This window comes from Heterodontus francisci, chromosome 1, assembly GCF_036365525.1.
Source record: "Heterodontus francisci isolate sHetFra1 chromosome 1, sHetFra1.hap1, whole genome shotgun sequence".
Taxonomy (NCBI): domain Eukaryota; kingdom Metazoa; phylum Chordata; class Chondrichthyes; order Heterodontiformes; family Heterodontidae; genus Heterodontus; species Heterodontus francisci.
The window spans coordinates 43970419-43982993 of NC_090371.1; the positions used below are offsets into that span (position 1 = coordinate 43970419).

Genomic DNA, 12575 nt, shown 5'->3' on the forward strand with positions numbered 1-12575 from the left:
CCAAGAGCAGTGATGAGGTGCTGCCATTATCACACTTCCCCAAGCTGGGGGAGGGAAAATGAACCAGGCACCCTTCTGCCGATCACTGTGCAGTGGCCCCTTCTGGACGTGTGCGTGTGTGATGCTGGTTGACGAGAGAGTCAAATTCAGTTCTGATGTGCTCTGTAGTAAGATAGCTTGCCAGCACTCAGCAATACTCTCACACATGAACATTGGCCATTTGAAAAAGGTACTAGAGGGCAAGAAGTGCCCCAGCACCATATCGTGAAGAAAGGAGGAGGGGTGAGGGTAAAAGTTGGTGAAAGATGTAGGAGACCCATCTGAAATTAAATCCAAAATACCTTTACATTATTAGGGCGGCACAGTGGTGCAGTGGTTAGCACCGCAGCCTCACAGCTCCAGCGACCCGGGTTCAATTCTGGGTACTGCTTGTGTGGAGTTTGCAAGTCCTCCCTGTGTCTGTGTGGGTTTCCTCCGGGTGCTCCCATTTCCTCCCACATGCCAAAGACATGCAGGTTGATAGGTAAATTGGCCATTAGCAATTGCCCCTAGTATAGGTAGGTGGTAGGGAAATATAGGGACAGGTGAGGATGTGGTAGGAATATGGAATTAGTGTAGGATTAGTATAAATGGGTGGTTGATGGTCGGCACAGACTCGGTGGGCTGAAGGGCCTGTTTCAGTGCTGTATCTCTAAACTAAACTAAATTATTGTATCTGAGTACTGCAGTATGTGCTTATGCGAGAATCAGCCAAACTGGTTTTGATTCTTTCAAGAATGCTGCTGTGGCCAAGGGAATATTCTGCTGGGCAACCACTGCACAGAGGTTTCCCTAAAGTCTTAGTGGGTAAATGAACCACTAAGCTGCATAAATTGGGAATGACTTAGGATGAGTCCCTGCTTATGTGAAGGTAGCTGGTATCAGATGGAGCAGTGGTGAGAGCATGACAACTGATCCCAGCATCCTTAGGCAGTGGGACAAAAGGCTTCCTGCTCATAATGCTATTGAGAGACCCTCCGGGGAAAGTACGTATGTATGAATGTCGGGTATAGCAGGCATGGGTTCAGTTGTGATATCTCACCATGTTGAATGTACTATCTACATCTACTCACTGTCTAGGCTCACACAAAAAGAATGGCATCTTAGGTGAGATGCCAGAAAGCACCAGTTTTTGTGGATTCATACCCAAGCAAAAGTGAGGAGGGGAGAACATGGTGGGAAGGGAGGCAGAAACACACAAGAAAATGATTTGGCAGATTCTACATGAAATAAATATAACATTGGGGGGAAAAAAATCATAAAAAGGAAAGGACTTGAATTTGTATAGCGCATGACCTCAGGGTGTCTGAAAGCACTTTACAACCAATCAAGTACTTTTGAAGTGCAGTCACTGTTGTAATGTACGAAACACTATTTTAGCATAGAGGTCACACTTTTACACTCTCTGCTTCAGTAACAAAAAGTCATTTAAAACAGTGCAAATGTCACACTCCAAGCACATCGGTTACAATGCCACCAATGTGAAGGTACTAATTATGGACCAGATTCTGCCATTTTCATTTTGAAAAAACTTCTTCTAATGTTGAAACCATTAGAGATGTCTAGCCATCACCTAAGACATTTATTGTGTTCCCACCAAATTAACTCATTAGAATTAGAAAATTGGTATTAAAACAAAAGTGATACTTCCATGTGAAGTTTCCCAGTGACCCAAATGGTAATGGCAGCTCGCAACTGAGCCAGGTTCCTTCCTTGGGTTGTATTTAGTTTTCTGATTTTAGCTAAGACTGTGATAATGATGTCACCATTCAAGGTCCTAGTGTTCCTAGGTTATGGAGGGAGAAAGCAACTACAACATGCATTTATATAGTGCCTTTAACATAGAAAAATGTCCCAAGGTCTATGGGTTCCCTCTCCTTATGGTTATTTAGTGACCCCTACTGGAAAGTGTATGTAAATGTTTAATTGTATAATGCTGCAGCATGGGAACAGGTCATTCGCCTCAACAAGTCTGCACTAGTATTTTTCTCCATGTGAGCAATCTCATCTAATCCCACTTTCTTGCTTTCTCCCAATATCCTATAAGATTTCTCTTTTTCAAGCAATGATCTGATATGTATGACCGTCAGGTCAGGATGGATTGAACCCAGCTATGGTGTTCCTCCCTAGGCCATCAGTATTTGCTGTCTAGACTTGCGCGTGAAGAGTGACTGCTTGAATGAAACACCAAAAGTCAGTGCAGTGGGAACCTCTCCCTAATGAGGAGGCAATGTCTTCAATAGAGCAGGAGGGAAGATCAAAGAGGGGGGAAAAGAAATCCTTTCTTATTCAGGATATTTTCAAGTGCTTGTTATTTCGAACTAAAAAAAAATTTGAATCACCAGTTATTGACATTTGTATTACAAAGCTGTTGCAAGGTTGTATCTCTGCTGAGTTCAAGGTTATACAATGCGTCAAAGTGTGATTTATTTTTTGTTCTGGTCTCGTCAAGATTTTTTTGTTTTTTTTTCTTCTGGATTCTTTTCATCTGTTGGCTTGATGCCTATGGCCCTGAATTCGGACAGCAAAATCTTGTGCGGCTCCATCTTCAGATCTTTCATCTTTTAGTTTTTTCTGCAACATTGAATCCATTGGGCCTCTTATAATTCGACTTACATCAAGGACCGTGACACTCAGTGTAACACTTTCCCTCCAACTCAGAAACCAATGCCTTGCCCCTCAAAAGAATTTTCCTAAAATGCTTTGTCTCACTGCCTTAGATATATGTCACAATTCAAGAATGAGGCTGGAGTTCTAGTGTCCTGGTCAACATTCCTTCATTAACTAATACCATCAAAAACAAATTAGTTGGTCATTCATCTCATTGCATTTTGTGGGAATTCATGATGGACAAGCTACTGCAGTGTTTGCCTGCATAAGATCAGTGTGTGCATTTCATCAGTAAATTATTAAATGGGAGGTGTATTGGAATGCTGTTGCATGTGATAAGGCATGATATAATTGCAAGTTTATTTGTCTTTTTTTCTTTCAAAAACCTATCCCTCTCTAACCATGTGTTCAGTCTGCCCTCTCCCATAATCTTTTTCCCCTTTTAGCTGGAGGTGCTTTTCTCTCGTTTGCAAAGTGTTGTGAAGCGTTCTTTTACGTGAAGTTCACAATATCAATTCAAATTCAAATTTATCTATGTGACATGTTTGAAAAGCATTAGTTCAGGAGTTATTGAGGGATGCTGAGAATGGACAGTGGAGGTGGCTTCACCTCATGATTTTTTTTAAACACCAGGATCTTGTATTCAGGTTTAAAAATTAGCCAAGCTGCAGAGACCTGTTACAGTAGCTAATGTTTAGCTGCTAGTTGTATAGGACTGGATGAGCAGGGCAGCAATAAATCCTGGCAGTCAATGACAGCATTGGGTTATTATTAATTGTAGGCTTCATGTTGGGTTGCGCCTTTAGAAATCCTCTCAAGAAACAAAGTAGCAATATAAGGGTGCTACACTGCTCAATATCTGAGGGTGTGGGGGTTTAAGTTATCGAAGTTTCCCATTCATAGTTGCTGTTCAGTAACCCTGACTGGAATGCCTGCATGCATTGACAGCAGTGAAGACAAGATTTGGAGTCTCCTGGAATATCCCAGTTTAGATAACCTTCCAATACTCACTGCTAACCTCACAAATGAAGGATGACCATGTGGGTGAGATAACGGAGGACACCCAGTGCTTGTGGAAATGTACTCCCAATAAGAATGAGCATCTTTTTAGCTGGCAAATAAATCCTTCCACCAATTCCAAGTACAGCATTTTAATCTTGTGCAGTTAAAGGAGTTCATTCAGGAGAGTAGCTGTACTTCTGAAGCAAATTCCCTCCTTTCCCCCACCCACCACTTAAAAACCAGCCACATGATGTATAAATAACACAAAACATTTTCTTAAGGCTGTTTTGTATTCATTACCCATCGACATTTGACTAGTTTATTTGACTAATCCGTCCAATTATTACACTAACATACTCTGTGAAGCCCTCTTGAAACAAAAGTTTGTTTTCAGTGATTATTCCTAGTTTGTTAATTGGTAATAATCTCATTCCCTGAATCCTATGAGATTGTACTTTTGCTCACAAGGAAAGGACTGCATCCACTGAGAGTTTTTTAGAAATCGAGCATAATTCGAAACACAATTGGTGAAACCATGCAAAAGGTATTTCAAATATCTACTGGAGAACGATACTGTAAATGGAGCTTTGAATAAGATTGGCTTGCAGGATGGTTCAATAAAGGGAGCAGTGGACTTTGAGAATTAAATGTTGCTTTGGGGTGTTTGGATAGATAATTCCTGGTAAGAGAGTTCTTGTCATTCCTGGTTTTACTGTCAGCTCTCTGCTCTTAAGTAATCTGTAGTGGAGCTCACTGCAGGAAATCCTGGGACAAAGAATCATGTCACTGACCTCAAGTAGTCGAGGTGCCGGGATAGAAGGTTGCTGAAGGGACAAAGGAGCCCTCAGTGCGACAGGACAGGTCACTGAAATGAGCAGATGGCACTTATTGGCCAGAATGAGGGAAGACAAATGAGGTTCCTTGCCGTGTGAGACAGGCAACTTCTATTGACATTATGGAAACTGAGGCAAGATACAAGCATTGGAAAGCAGTGTGGCTTGTTTACAAAAATGCAAAGTCTGTGTTTCATATGCAGCTGAAAAATCTTTGATGTGCAGATTGTGATCATCTATTCATTGAATTAATGCCAACTGGAGCACTGGGTTTTGTTTGTTTTAAAAACAATGAGCAAGGTCAGCAGTAGATATGTCCTGTGTTTTTCTCATTAAATTCCTTGGATCAAAAGTAAAAGGCATCAGCCCATTTCCATCTGAGGTCATTGTTCAGTACACTTGGTGTCGATCCCACATAGTGACGTCCAGTTAAATCCAGTTGTCCACAAACCTGCCTGATGCATTTTTTAAACTTGAGTTCCAGTTTACTGTTCAAATGAGAACAGAAAAAGTTGAAAATACTCAGCAGGTCAGGCAGCATCTTTTACATACCTGAAACATCATAACCTGTCTTTCCTCCTTAGTGCTGACTTGCTTTTTCTGGTTTATTTCAGATTTCCAGAATTGGCATTTTTTAAAGCTTTTGTTTTTGGTTCATTCCAATGTTGAGATGCAGCAGAACCAATGTACATTCTTGTTGTCAGCCAATGAAAACCTGCACCTTCAACATCCCAAGGCACTTGACAAGAACGTAATTAGACAAAAATGGTTGTTGAGCCAGTGAAGAAGGAATCAGGAAGTGTAACCAAAAACTTGGTAAAAAAGGTGGTTTTTAAGGAGGAGTAGGAGATAGAGAGGTGATGGAGTTTAAGGAGGGAATTCAAGAGCATAGTACCTAGACAGTTGAAGGCACAGCCATTAGTTGTGGGGTGAATGAGTGGGAAGGGGGACAAGGGATGCATAAGGGCACATCACAGCCAATCCTGTTATTACTTGGCATGTATACTTCCAGCAAATGTCATTGGACCAACTTTATTTTTCCCCTTACTCGCCCAAGGGTTCTGAGGCCAACTTCATAAAACCCCAACTTCTAGCTTGACTTAGATCAGCTAATGATCAGCTTATTGAACCTGGAACTTCTAGTTTGTATTGCTTAGTGCTCTGTGTGTGATGCATTTACTGTGCATTATATTTATGCAAAGGGAAAATGCTGTTGTTAAAACGTTTACACTGTTTCCAGAACAATCCTGGGGTGTTGATTGCCACACGGTGGATGTTTCACAAAATCGCAGATTGCAACAGACAGGAAGATGGATCAAACCTATTTTAACTTGCTGTAAACTTGATGGCAAATCTGCATTTTAATGGGGGAAAATTTGTGCACATTTCTTCGAAAACTGGTCTGGCCTAAGGCCCCACTTTCTGATCGGTGAGATCCAGGCTGCCATTGATAGCCATTCAATTTGATTTGTCCACAGAAATTTCCAGTATCTCTGAGGTGAAAAGTAGGCATTTTGCTACTGGCACTTTGGCATCCGAATACAACAAATGCCTAATCCTCAAATTGTTTACATGGAATTAGTGGTTTAGCACGACAGTATGGTTTTGCCCTTCCCTGTTTTCCATTCTGTGCACATGACACTTTTCCTCCCTGCCTCCTGAATGTATAGTATCGACAACTTGTTGGTGTAGGATTTTGTAATCCTTGTCCGACTGAGCCTTGATAGTAAGTCCCAGCAGGAGTGTGATGGAATACTCTCCACTTGCCTGGATCAGTGCGGCTCCAACAACACTCAAGAAGCTCGACACCATCCAGGCCAAGGCAGCCCACTTGATCGGCACCCCATTCACCACCTTAAACGTTCATTCCCTCCACCACCGATGCATAGTGGCAGTAGTGTGTACTATATACAACATGCACCGCAGTAACTTGCCAACCCTCCTTCTTCAGCATCTTCCATGTCCGTGACCTCTACCACCTAGAAGGTAATCACCACTACTTGCAAGTTCCCCTCCAAGCAACACACCATCCTGACTTGGAACTATATCGCCGTTCCTTCACTGTCATTAGGTCAAAATCCTGGAATTCCCTTCCTAACAGCACTGTGGGTATCCCTACACCACATGAACTGCTGTGGTTCAAGAAGGCAGCTCACCACCACCTTCTCAAGGGCAATTAAGGATGGACAATAAATGCTGGCCTGGCCAGCGACGCCCACGAACAAAACAAAACTACTTATCTGTATGGGCCTGAGCCTGAGCCTTTTCCTTGCTCGCCACCACTGCCTATGCCCCCTCTGCCCCCACTCCCTCCCACACCACACCCACACACACAGGCATGCTTCCACTGGGAATGGGAACTCTCGCCACACTTGCTTTCCCCTCTGAGCCCGGTAAGGATTGGGGAAAGCGGGGAGTGGGGTGGGGGGGGGGGTGGGAAATGCAACTGATTGTATCGGCCTCCTGCTAATTCAGCAGAGGCCAGGGATCAAACCTGAAGCTCTCTTGCTCTGTGTGGCATGGATATACACTGGATAAATGCTCTTTGACCAATGGGAATGCATGTTACACAAAGTAGCCTTTGAATTATGCCAGAAACTGAATAATGCAACATTCCTGTTTTCCTCCCCTTTCCAACAATAAAAGAGGACCTGCCTATATCTTGGCTCAAGAATCTAATAAGTAGCAGTCTGAGCATTAATAATTTGCCCTGATACTGTCGCCATTTCCCAGAATCAATCTGTGTGGTCACGCAGAATCCAAGCCACATTGAAAGGCCCATCTAGTATCATATTAACATGAACACAGAACTTAGTGCACTATACACTAGGAATGTAACCGTGAACTATAACAATTTAAGAAGTTACAACTGGAAAATTGAAAATGCTTGATTAAGGATATTAACCATTACTCTTAGATCATACACATCAGAAAAAAATGGCACTTAAATATTCAAGGTTATGTATGTAGTGAGAGAGATAGGCCTTTATTCTCTAAGGTGCTTGACTGAGTGAATTACACTCTGAACTGTTATGTAGGCAGCCATTCTGTACCAGCAATGTCCCACAAACACCCATGAGATGAACGACCAGTTAAGCTGTTATTTGATGGCAGTGTTGGGGAAAGGATGTTAGCCAGCATATCCTGTTCTCCTTCAAATAGTACCACGGAATCTTTACATCACTGTAACAAGGACTTGGCTTAACATTTCACCTTAAGGACACTGACTCAGAAAATGCAGCACAGGCTGTTATACGCTCGTGTCAATCTAGATTGTTGGTTCAAACCTTGAGTGGCGTCTAAACCCGCTGCTTTCTCAGAGGGCTATCAACTGAGCTAAGTTAACACATCCACATGAATTTTTATTATTATTCCTCAATCTTTAAAAAGCACTGGTTCGGCCTCAACAGGAGTATTGTGTCCAATTCTGGACACCACTCTTTAGGAAGGATGTGAAGGCTATAAAAAAAGTTGCAGAAAAGATTGACGAGAATGGTTCCGAGGATGAGGGACATCAGTTATGTGGATAGATTGGAGAAGCAGGGGTTGTTCTCCTTAGAGAAGCGACGGTTGAGAGGAGATTTGATAGACGTGTTCAAAACCATGAAGGGTCTGGACATAGAGAGGAATTGTTCCCATTGGCAGAAGGCTTGAGAACCCAATGACACAGATTTAAGGCGACTGATAAAAGAACCAAAAGCATCATGTGGAAAAACTATTTTACTCAGCAAAAGTTTGGGATCTGGAATGCACTATCTGAGAGTGTGATGAAGGCAGATTCAACCATGGTTTTCAAAAGAGAATTGGATAAGTACCCAAAAAGAAAACATTTGCAGGGCTATGGGGAAAGAGCAGGGGATGGGACTAGCTAAATTGGTTTTACAGAGAGCCGGCACAGACTCAATGGGCTAAATGGCCTCCATCTGTGTTATGATTCTATGATTCTGTGGCTGTGGGCACAGCTGGCAAATACAGCTTTTACTGCCCATCCCAAAATTTCATTGAAAGCAATCATTATTTTGCTTGCACGCAGCGCCATCATATCGTTCTGCAAGTATTTCTTCCTCACCAAACAGCAATAAGTGAGCCTCATGCTTTTCTGTGTGATCCCCTTTCAACAAGAGCACACAGGTGCAAGGCTGACATCGTGGCATCGCACCAGAATCCCCTGTCGTATGGAGATGTGCATCGTATGTCAAACATTGACACAACAGGAGCCCTGCCCCCTGCTGACACTCATACTGTTATCACAGAGCCTGAGGGGTGAGTTTCTGATCTGGTATGAAACCAGTACTGGCGCCAGTGACATTCAGTCGAGAATGCAGATTCACTCCACAGGCGTGTGCTTTGAAGTGTAAAAAGAGATTTAGGGAACCTTATTAAAATACAGGACACCCTAATGTGAAAGCCTGTTCAAAGTATCATCAATCATGTCTTTGGTTAAAGTTAAAAGGGTTAAAGGGTGTTGTCAGGAAATTCTGGTTTCCAAGCCTTGCTTTGCTGCAGCCATTTTCAGTGTCCTTAAATTATTTCATGTTTAAATGCAGGAATTTTTGCCTAGAGGCCAAAATCTGCTAATGGTAATGAGTCCAACAGTTAAGACATTTGGGGGTCTGGAGGGCTGAAACACAGTTAAATGTGACCTGTGCTTTTTATCAGTGCTGGTAAGAAATGCAATCCATGGGCCAAGGTGTTAAGAGTAGACACAAAGGTTTGGAGATTTCACCCCAATTTTCTCCCTTTCTCTCCCGAGATTGACTCTTAGTGGAAGTTGATCAGCAGCAGAGCTTGTGGCACCTCCTGTAAGTGCCTGTTTTTCATATGTGAGATTGGATGGTCTGGTCTAGATTTTAACACCAAGCAGATGATCTAGGCTTACATATCAGCTGGTTTTCACCCATGGAAGATAACACATTGAGCCTGATTTTTAACCGATATGAACCCCAGAACATTTTCCAACAAGGCAGGAGCAGGATGCCAAAATAGTTGTAACATCCCAACTATTTACCTGACTGAGGGCATCTCAGCTGAGACCAGGAATCAAACCTGGAGCCTTCGGGGCCTACATGACTCAAGCGCACAAAGTTCTATCTTTGAGGAGAAATTGGGTGATTCTTTCACCAAGTTCAAAGGTTTTCCTGGAAGTGTCTTTTGAATGTTTATGGTGTCAGCTTGGCTCAGTTGCTCATGAGTGAGAGATCATAGGTTCAAGCCAAAATTTCAGCACAAATTGCAAGCTGACACTTTTCGAGAGATTGCTGCATTGTTGGACGTGATGTCTTTTAGATGAACTGTTGAACTAATTGAGCATTAAAGATCCCGTGGCATACTCAGAGAAGAGCAACAATTTTTCCTGGTATCCTGGCCAACATTCCTCCCTCAACCAAAACCAGATTAACTGGTCATCTGCCTCTCTCTTTACACTTTGTGGGCTCTTAGTTGCGTGTAAATTGGAAATGCATTTGTCCCGGTAACACTTCGATTGTGGCGCACTTCAGGATATTGTGAAAGGCGCTATGTAAATGAAAGGTGTTTATTTTCCTGGCAGAGGGTTTGAGATTTTTATTCAGTGGTATCATCCATGGAGATAGCTAGTCTTTTAGGACTCCCACTGATAGAAATATGTTGTTATTTTAAACATGTGTTATGTGGTATGATGTTGCTGCCCCCTCCCCCAACCCCTCAACCATCCCCGCCTTCGGGCTGTGCAGCAAAGACAAAGAAACAAGCTTGTCACAAATTACACGTTTCAAAATCAAGAGTCTGCCAACTTGTCAGTTGAAATGAGTTATTTACAGCTGTAAAGTTTTTCGAAGCTGCAGGAGCTCGGGCTGATATATTGTTTACTGGAGTACAATCCACACTTTGCTGGATGCAGTACGAGGCTGCTGATTTTATTATCAGCTCAAATAGAATGAATGCACATGGCCCAGTGGATTGCAAACCTGGTTCCGATTCCACTGGCTCCTGCAACTACGGCGAGTGGAAGTTATTGCTCCGACTTTTACATTAGAGTGTGTTCTCTTGCCTTTGGCTGAACTTGTAGATTTGACTGACCCGGCCTTTAGTGTCCCAGTGCTAGTGGGCACTCGCCCTGTGGCTCTTGCGAGGCTCAATTGTAGCCATAAGTATTACTCCGTTTGAGAACTACCCTCCTCTAGGCAAATATTAATGTGACTGAAGTGAGAAGTTCGTCCTGGAGATGGTGTGTGAAGCAGCTCTTTCATAGAGAACCTAAAGCCGCATTTTTATATTGAGAACCCTGCTAATGTTGGCAGCTTTCATAATAGTCCTGGAAAATTTCCATTTGACAGATCAGCCATATCTAATTAAATTGCAGAACAGGCTCAAGGGGCAGAATGGCTTACTGCCATCCCTGTGACTTACAGCCATCCCTGTGACTTACTGCCATCCCTGTGACTTACAGCCATCCCTGTGACTTACTGCCATCCCTGTGACTTACAGCCATCCCTGTGACTTACTGCCATCCCTGTGACTTACAGCCATCCCTGTGACTTACTGCCATCCCTGTGACTTACAGCCATCCCTGTGACTTACAGCCATCCCTGTGACTTACTGCCATCCCTGTGACTTACTGCCATCCCTGTGACTTACAGCCATCCCTGTGACTTACTGCCATCCCTGTGACTTACAGCCATCCCTGTGACTTACTGCCATCCCTGTGACTTACTCCCAGCTCTGCCAATCCTGCACTTGGGGAACTAGCGCATTATAAAAGTGTCCAAAGTACACACATTAAAGCATAAGTTTTTTTTTTATCACAGAGGAGTCACAGTGAGTGACCAGTGTATGTTTTTGAAGGTTCACATTGGCTGGGAGTGAAACTCTTCAAAGTAAAAGGGAAATTTTGCACATTGATGCACCAACCAGACTGCTCTAACATAAACAGAGGTGATTATGGCATTCTCAAACAGAATTTGGCACCGAGCTACATAAAGAGATATTAGGACAAATGGCCAAAATCTTAGTCAAAGAGGTAGGTTGAAAGGATTGTCTTAAAGGAGGAGAGAGAAAGTAGTGAGGTGGAGAGGCTTAGGGAGGGAATTCCAGAACTTAGGGCCTAGGCAGCTGAAAATGTGTAGACGTAGATTAAATGTAAGATTTAGGACAGACAGCGGGGTAAGTTTTTCAGAGCTGTGGCACTGTGAAATTGTCAACTGGAGTTGGTGTTTGAAACAGAGAGTGTGTTAAGAATAGATTAAATAAGTAGTTGAAGGGAAATCGGAACAGCACAGGCACACAGCATTAGAGCTACTGCTCATGCGGAGGGTAAGTGAAATGGATGAAAAGTATGGTTGGGCCATACAGCTGTTTTCTGTATTGTACTTTCTATGTAACAAAGCGATGGGATGCACAGTGTGGTGTGATTCCCACTTGCACTGTGCTAGAGGGGAGGGGAGGGGCACTGAGTGGTCTACTCCCTCCCTCCATTCCCTTCTCGCATCTGGGTATAAACTCCCTGCCTTTGAGAATTATTCATACTGTGCAAGTGTAAACTGCTAAATCTGGAATTACTGATAAAAAGCAGGTATTTCTAATGGCCAGATTCTGCAATTCTAGTTGACTTGAAGAGTGCTGCCAGCTGTGTGAGACTTACGGCAGCACTCGCACCCCTACAGGGCTAGTGTGATAGCAGTTACTGGCAGTGCTGGAGGCTGTGTAATGGTTATAATACGAGAGGTTGAGTAGTTCAAATCGCACCTATAACATGCTCCCCCACCTCCTTTCCCTAGTACTGGTGGAGAACACCCTGGCTGGGGAATGTAGAACATAGGGGTACTGTCTCAGGATAAGGAGTCGATTATTTAGGACTGAGATGAGAAGAAATTTCTTCACTCAAAGGCTTGTGAATCTGGAATTGTCTACCCCAGAGGGTTGTGGTTGCTTCATCGTTGAATATATTCAAGGCTGAGAGAGATAGATTTTTGGTCTCAAAGGAATCAAGGAATATGGAGATTGGGCGGGAACATGGAGTTGAGGCAGAAGATCAGCCATGATCATATTGAATGGCGGAGCAGGCTTGAGGGTCGGAATGGTCTACTCCTGCTCCTATTTCTTATGTTCTTACAA

At 43.1% G+C, this 12575-nt stretch overlaps 1 protein-coding gene across 9 annotated transcripts in view; it reads left to right on the forward strand.

Annotated features, from left to right (window-relative positions):
* Positions 1-12575, forward strand: part of LOC137369084 (fibroblast growth factor receptor 3-like) — a 262049-nt gene that overhangs the window by 34751 nt on the left and 214723 nt on the right. Inside the window, exon 1 of one of the 9 annotated variants that reach the window (XM_068029745.1) lies at positions 11337-11396. The exons of the other annotated variants lie outside the window; for them this stretch is intronic. The gene's annotated coding sequence lies outside the window, so the exon portion shown is untranslated. Of the gene's footprint in view, positions 1-11336; positions 11397-12575 lie in introns of those variants that run through there. 9 annotated transcript variants of the gene reach the window in all.